The sequence below is a fragment of the Chrysochloris asiatica genome, unplaced genomic scaffold, assembly GCF_000296735.1.
Source record: "Chrysochloris asiatica unplaced genomic scaffold, ChrAsi1.0 scaffold00029, whole genome shotgun sequence".
In the NCBI taxonomy this organism is placed as follows: Eukaryota; Metazoa; Chordata; class Mammalia; order Afrosoricida; family Chrysochloridae; genus Chrysochloris; species Chrysochloris asiatica.
In genome coordinates, this window is record NW_006408547.1 from 1,883,930 (window position 1) to 1,892,636 (window position 8,707).

General features: G+C 37.6%; 1 pseudogene; it reads right to left on the bottom strand.

Annotated features, from left to right (window-relative positions):
- Positions 1-904: 904 nt before the first annotated feature.
- Positions 905-1,449, bottom strand: LOC102821509 (annotated as a pseudogene).
- Between the last annotated feature and the right edge of the window lie 7,258 nt (positions 1,450-8,707).

Here is an 8,707-nt window from a genome sequence, read left to right on the forward strand (position 1 = left end):
ACCACCCCTTGTATTTCCTCTATACATCAGGTCTTCATCTGTGTTCCGAGAACTATTAAACTGCACATCTAAGCTAAGCATATTAGAAAATGACTGACAGAGAAAATAAACATTTTAAAAATTATGAGCTCAGTTCATTTGGTGTATTTCAAAAGGTGTAAATACTTTTCTTCATTTATCAATAAAAGAAGTTTAAAATTAACTTATAAAAATTTTTTTTTCAGCAAATGGCAAACAAATTTCCTTGAAAGTCACAGTCACATATACAGTAAATCCTAGAAAAGAGGAGAGGCAGGACAGGCTCCATCCACTTTCATGAGTTTTAGCAAATACTAAACCTACTCAAGGTTGGAGAGAAAGGCAACTTTCAACAAGGAGTATGTTACCACAGGAGGCATTCACCATACTCCTTCCGAAGAGCACCAGGTGGGGACACGGGTTCTAATTCATTCAGTGGAATGTGAAATCAATCTTGCCCTCGTCCCTGCAAGGGCTGGACACTGGTTAATGAATTAGGAAACAAAACCAAGATGAAATAAACGAACTTCCATGCATTTCCCCCCCAAAAAATAAAAAAAACAGGACACAAAGATGCCCCAGATTACACTCCAAGGTGGAGCCAGGGAGCAGACTCATTCAACAATTGGACTTAGTCTGTTAGAGAGATGTCAACAAGCATGCCTTGCCTTTTTGTCCCCTCTGTCTCTCTTTTGTGAAACAATAAAACAAAAACTAGTACTTATCACTTTTCTGACAATACACAATTACTCAAAATTAACTAGTACTGGGAGGGGGAAGGGGGAGCATACCTATGGGCTTTGTCTCTCACGAGTGCATATGAGTAGGTGCAGGGCATTTATCATTATTGCAAAAACTAATTTTAGTTTTTAATCTTTAGTTTGATTTAAATATTGCTTTTAATATGATGTCGGCACCAGCTGTGCAGAAAGGACTCTGCCAAGATGTTCATAGCAGCACACACCTGCGGATATTTGACGGCCTTCAGGTCACGGGCCAGCTTTTCGGCAGTATCTGGAGTGATCGGCTTCTGTTTGTTCTTCGCAAGTTTCTCAATAGTAGAGGAGTCATTCCTGACATTAATTTGGGTTCCCACAAACAAGAAAGGAGTCTTTAGACATTGGTGAGTTATATCTTGTACCCATTTTTCTTTCACATTTTCAAATGAGGAAGGAGAGACAACTGAAAAACAAACTAGAAATACATCTGTTTGTGGATAACTCAGCAGTTGTAATCTTTCATAGTCCTCTTGCCCTGCAATATCAAAAAGTCCAAGAGTCTGTGGCTCTCCACCAATCATAACTGTGACTGCATAGTTGTCAAAACAGTTGGTACATATTCAGATGGAAATTTGTTTGTTGTGTAGGATATCAGGAGACGCGTTTTACCAATGGCACCATCACTCATGACAACACACTTACTTGTCTGCATTGCTGAAATACTTTTGTATCCACGTTAAATATTTCAAATTCAGTGTTGATCTCAACTTCTCCAATGGGCCGTTGGCAGAACTTTGTACCCACTTTTAAATGGACTACTGAGAAAACACACTTGATTGATTTGGCTGAGAGGTGAAGAGCTAGACCTGAGCTTCTAGTAGTTTTTTGTTGGCTCTGCTTCTCTATTTTTCATGAAGAGTAAATTGTTGATGGTCAGTAGTGTGCACACATAAAGTACCAAGAAATGCACAAGAAAAATGGAAGTTTATATCTGATGAACAAGTGGGAAAATACTGTGGTACTATTTTCTAATGATCTTTTATGTCCTGTTGCTTTTGCAAACTTTCCTGTTGTTTTCTAGTGTGATTTCTAACATAATACCTCAGGTGGGTGGATTTAATGAACATAAATTTACTTTCTCAAAGCTTAGAAGGGCAAGACTTTCTCTGTGGGCTCTGGGAGAAAATGCTTGTGTCAGTTTCTGTGGTGTTTTCCTGGTATTCCTTGTGGATCTTGTGGTACCATCTGTTTCCTCCATACATGCTTGCTTCTCTGTGCTGAATCTGCTCTTTTATACATAAAAACTGGGTAAGTGTAAGACACACCATTCATGGATATGAGTTCATTGATGTAAAAAGAAACCCTGTTCCCAAATGGGATTTTATCCACAGGTGTAGAGATTAGGATTTACAGTGCATGTTTTTTTTGGAACGCAATTCAATCCATATGGTTTATCATTTGGAGACTCTTCTATCATATGGTTTTAAAAGGTGATCCTGCTCCATTTTGGGTGCACCTCTAATTCTTGTATTCCCAGAAAACTACCACTCCTGTGTCTGCCGTACTGTGGTGGCTTCTGTCTTGCTGTGATGCTGGAAGCTATGCAATCAGTATTTTAAATACCAGCAGGGTCACCCACATTTTCAGTGGTGAGCAATTTTCAGTGACACTTCCAGACTAACGTAGACTAGAAAGCAGGAAAGGCCGGTTAGTCACGGAAAAACTATGAACAGCACCAGAACATTGTCAGATATAGTGCCAGAAGAAGAGTCCCTCGGGTTGAAAGACACGCAAAATGTGACAGGAGAAGAGTTGCCTCCTTAAAGTAGAGCTGAAAGAAATGACATGAATGATATGACATTAATTTGCTGATCACGTACAACTCAAAATGAGAAGAAACAGGGCAAACATCCATTAATAATTAGAACATGGAATGTACAAAATATGATCGAGGAAAATTGGAAATTAAAAAAAAAAAAAGAAACAGAACACAGAAAGATTGATATCCTAGGCATTAGTGAACTGAAATGACTGGTATTGGTCATTTTTAATTGGGCATTCATATTGTTTACTCTGCCAGGAACAACAAATTGAAGAAGAATGGCATCCTATTAATTGCCAAAAAGAATGTTTCAAGATCTAGCTTGCAGTACAATGCTATCTGTGATATGATAAAGTCCATACAGCTAGGAAGAAGACCAGTTAATACCATGATTATTCAAATTTACACACCCAACACTAAAGCCAGTCATGATGAAATTAAAGAATTTTGCCAACTTATTTAGTCTGAAATTGATCACTCAAATTGAACATGCAACCAATATGCATTAATAATCTCTGGTGATTGGAATAAGAAAGTTGGAAACAAAGATGAGGATCACTAGGTAGCAAATATGACCAGGTGATAGAATGGTGCTAGAGATCATATGATAGAATTTTGCAAGACCAATGACTTATTGCAAATACCTTTTTTAAACAACATAAAAGTTGACTGTACACATGGACATCACCAGATGGAATACATAGGAATCAAACTGGTGACATATGGAGGAATAGACAGTGCAGAAGCTCAATATTATTAACCAAAACAAGGCCCAGGGCTGCCTATGGAACTGATCAATTGCTCATAAGTAAGTTCATACTGAAGCTGAAGAAAATGAAAACAAGTCCAGGAGAGCCAAAATATGACACTGAATATATCCCACCTGAATTCAGAGATCATCTGAAAAATGGATTTGATGCATTAGACACTAATGACCGAAGAGTTGTGGGATGACATTTAGAACATTATACAGGAAGAAAGCAAAAGATCATTTAAAAGACAGGAATGAAAGAAAAGCTCAAAATGGATGTCAAAAGATTTTAAGACTTATTCTTCAATGTAGACAATATAGACAGGAAGAAATAATGAACTAACAAAGCTGCACAGAAAATTTCAGAAGGGGAGCTCAAGAAGACAAAGTCAAGTATTATAATGAATTGTGTAAGACCTGAAGTTAGAAAACCAAAAGGGAAGAACATGATCAGCATTTCTCAAGCTAAAAGTCTTGAACCAAAACAAACAAACAAACAAACAAATCAAATTGAAATACTGAAGGATTCTATGCAAAATATTGAACAATGCAATAAGCATCAAAAGAAGATGGAAGGAATATACAGAGTCACTGTACCAAAAGAATTGGTCGATGCTCAACCACCTTAAGAGTCACCATGCAACCAAGAACTGACCATATTGAGGGAAGAAGTCCAAGCTGCACTGAAGGCACTGATGAAAAACAAGGCTCCAAGAATTGAGGATACAGATGGAAATGCTTTTTTTTTTTTTTTTTTTAATTAATGCAACCATGGAAGTACTCATTCATCTATGCCAAGAAATTTGGAAGACCTGGACAATCAATTGGAAAAGATCTACATTTGTACCTATTCCAAAGAAAGTGACCTAATGAAATATATAAATCATGCAACAGTATCGTTAATACTGGTGTGGCATGGTAGGATCAGCACTGGACTGCAAGCCACAAGGTCAGCAGTTCAAACCCACCAGCTGCTCTTTAGAAACCCTATACATGGTCACTATGAGTCAGATCTAACTCAATGGCACTAAGCAACAACAACAACAATCATTAATATTACATGTAAGTAAAAGTTTGCTGAAGATCATTCAAAGATAGTTGCAGCAGTAGATTAACAAAGAGCTGCCAAAAATTCAAGCTGGATTAGAAAAGAACATAGACCTAGGGATATCATTGTTGAAGTCAGATGGATCTTGGCTAAAAACAGAGAATACCAGAGATGTTTACTTGTGCTTTATTGACTATTAAAAGACAATTGACTATGTGGTTCATAACCAATAATGGACAACATTGCAAAGAATGGGTATTCCAAAACACTTAACTGTGCTCATGAGGAACCTGTACATAGATCAAGAGACAGTTATTAAAATAGAAAAAGGGTATATTGAGTGATTTCAAATCAAGAAAGGTATGCACCAGGACTGTTTCCTTTCACCATACTTATCAAATCTGTATGCTGAGCAAATAATAAGAGAAGTTGGACTATATAAAGAATAACGTGGCTTCTGGATTGGAGGAAGACTCATCAACAACCTGCGATATACAGGAATCTTGCTTCCTTGAAGTGAAGAGGTCTTGAAATACTTACTGATGAAGATCAAAGACTACAGCCTTCAGTATGGATTGCATCTCAATGTAAAGAAAACAAAAATCCTCACAATTAGACCAATAAATAGCATAATGGTAAATGGTGAAAAGATTAAAGTTGTCAAAGACATCATTTTCTTGAATTCAAAATCAACATAGAAGCAGCAGTCAATAAATCAAACTATTGTATTAGGCAAATCTGCTGTAAATTATCTCTTGAAAATGTGCAAGGGCAAAGATACCGGTTTGAGGACTAAGTTGTTTGGAACCCAAGCCATGGTATTTTCAATTGCCTCATAAATATGTGAAAATTGGACATTGAATAAGGAAGGCAGCAGAAGAATTGATGCATTTGAGTTATGGTGTTGGCAAAGAATTCTTTAAAGTACCATTGACTGTCAGAATAGCCTGTAAATCTGTCTTGGAAGAAGTACAACCAGAATGCTTCTTAGCAGTGAGGATAGTGAGACTTTGTCTCTTATGCTTTGTACATGTTGTCAGGAGAGGTCAGTCCCTGGAGAAGGGCATCATAATATGTAAGTGGAGGGTCAAAAAACAGGAAGACCTCCAAGAAGATGGACTGACACGGTGGCAGCAACAGTAGGCTCAAACATAACAACAGCGGTGAGCATGGTACAGGATCAGGCAGTGCTTTATCCTTTTGCACAATTAATCAGCACAATAACAGTAACACACGGAAATCAGAACAAGTTCTTGGGGTAGAAAGGTGATCATAGCCTGGGAATTATAATTGGCCCAAGTCTCTTTGAATTGATTGTGAAACCAGATGGTAATTTAAAATGACATATTTTCTAGATATGTTATACATGATATGTTTCTATCCTGCCTGTTTTTTTTCCCTCTAATCATTTTTGTGTATATTTTAAATTATTGTATTAGGAGTTCAGTTACATAAAGTATTTTTTTAAAAAGATAAATGGATGTCAGTCTCATAATCTCTGTTGTGTAGGTAGTTTTGGTTTTCCATTCTTAACTCTTATAAATAAAATTTCAACATGCTTTTTAACACCTCATCTCTAGTGAAAATTAAAATGTTGCTTAAAATCACACCATGGCAATTTTCTGGAGAATGTGAAGCTTTCACACTACTTGATGTTATTATAAATCACTCAGATTGAGTAAGTGTCAAAAATGACAAAGAATTAGTAGCTTGAGAATAAAATCCCTTTTTCACTCTATCCAAAGAATTGTAATGTAGCTTGAAGATCTTGAAAGATGAGTCTCTTTGATCTGTGAAGCTGGTGGGGTTCCATACGTGTGTCATCCAATATGGTAGCCACATGTAGCTCTAGCGCTTAAAATATAGCTAGTGCAATTGAGGAACTGAATATTACATTTTATTTAATTTGAGTCAATTAAAATTAAAAGAATTAAAATTTAAAGAACTGCTGGTGACTACAGTATTGGCCTAGACTGGGGTAGAGAATTTTTTGTTTGGGCCTATCCAACCTGTTTCCAGTTTTCATAAAGAACATTTTATTGGAACACAGCCATACTGCCCAGGGATGCTTTAATGCTACGAAAACATAATTCAGTAGTTATCATGAAGACTGAACCACCAAGCCTAAAATATTTACAACCTAATCCTTTACAGAAAAACTTTTCTGACTCCTGGTCTAAAGCAGAATTCAGTGGACTAGTGTTCATAGGACAGGAAGAAAACTAGCCAGATCTCTCTAGGATGCCATGCTTAACCTCAGGCCTATGTATATATATAATTATAGTCTTGAGATTTATATTCAGAGAGTGAAACTTATTGAAATTAGCCCTTGTTTTTCTTTATCATGTAGAAAACAAAATGGATAAGCACAGGATTACTAATCATAAGGTTTGCTGTTCAAACCTACCAGCTACTTTTGGTAACCCTACTCAGGATCGCTATGAGTTAGAACTGACTCAAGGACACACAGCAAAAACACGGTCAGTTAAAAAGAAAAGTGCTAGCAGCTACAAGACTGGAAATTCAAACCAACAGCCACTCCTCAGAAACCCTATACAGGGTTGCTATGAGTTGGAACTGACTCAATGGCACTTAACAACAACTATGTAAGCACACTGAGAGTTCGTTGGTAGAATTTCCACCTTCCTTGCGGAAAGCCCGGGTTCAATTCCTTGCTTTCTGGTCAATGTATGTGCGTAGTACCCACCGGTCTGTCATTGCAGCCTTACACGTTGCTATGATGCTGAGCACTTTTCAACAGAGCTTCTAGAGTAGGATGAACTAGGAGGAGAGGTTTGCTGCTCTACTTGTGAAAACCAGCCAGTGAAAACCCTGCCAATGAAAACCCCTAATTACAATGGTCCAGTCTGGTGTATACCGGACTACAAGGTCAGTTTGAACTGCAAGGTTGGCAACCACTCCTTGGAAACTCTAGACAGGGTCGCTATGAGTCAGAACTTACTCTAAGGCACTTAACAACAACAACCTGCAACTGATCCTGGGGATGACTCTGGGCAGGGCACTATTTCATTTTATTGAGTGTAGAGTATCCATGGAGTCCAAATGTGGCACTGGAGGATAAGCGCTGGACGGCAAGTTCAGTGTTCAAACTCACCAGCTGCTCCTCGGAAACCCTATGCAGGGCCGCTATGGTTGGAACCCACTTGATGGGTTATACAGCAAAAGCATCCATACAGCAGCTAACAACAGAGATAACCACAAATGCAGATGTGTGTTTTTGTGTTTATGGCATGAAACAAGAAGTTTCTTTATTTAATACTCATAAACTAATTTCATTTTACCTCCATTTACCACTTTACCTCAACACTGTAAAGATCTAGAGTATTCATCTATCCCACGGCCAGGTAAAAATCTTCAATGATCACCCAGCTACTCTTGTATCTATGAACAAGTAAAGTAAGACAGGGGCATGCTGAGAGATTTTATTTAAGCCTTTGAAAAAATTCATGCAGGTTTATTTTCCATGTACTGAGGTGAGCTGTGTAGGAAGACATTCATCCAATAAATTCTTGGGCATTGACTTGGAGGGCAAACAGAGTTATGCTATAAGTGAGAGATAAAATAGAGAGATATAATAGTGTCTTGGTCTATGAGATCTCTGAGTCTAAAAAGATATATGGATGAAAAGGTAAATATAAGATGTTTAGTAATTAGAACCCACCTGAGTAATATAATAAAGTCATGTGATAGAATGTTAAAGAACATCTATTATTGTTGCTCAGTTCTGGTTAACCTCATTACACACACTCTGTTGTTTTTGGAAAAAAATAATTTTATCTTGTGGTGTGGTGCATGAGGAGTCTCTGGGTTGTGCAGTTAGCACACTCAGCTGCTAAACAAAATTTGGCAGTTCAAGTCCACCTAGAAGTACCTTGGAAAATCAGCCACTGAAAACCCTGTGAAGCAGAGTTCTACTCTCATACACATAGATAGGGTTGCCACGAGTCACTATCAACTCCATGGCAACCGGTTATGGTGTATCGATGTGAAGCAGATCTTTGGTGTGAAGCTAAAGAACCAGAAATGAATCTTGTCTCCCAGGAGCTTAACATCAATTTGGCATATGGAAAAGATGGCCATTTTGATGAGTGAAATGGAGACCATTGTACAAGGAAGCAGGATGGATAATTAGAATAACCATGGGGTGGGGTTCCAACAGAATTATTATCAAGTAAATACATAATGATTGTGCACTGACAGAAATATTGCACTTTTAATTTTTCCTCATTGTTATCTTTCTGCCAAGAATGCACAATATTGTTTTAAAATATCTTGGAAGAAGAACCATCTGAGGTTCTATGAAATGCATTCCATTTGGGAGGGGTTGA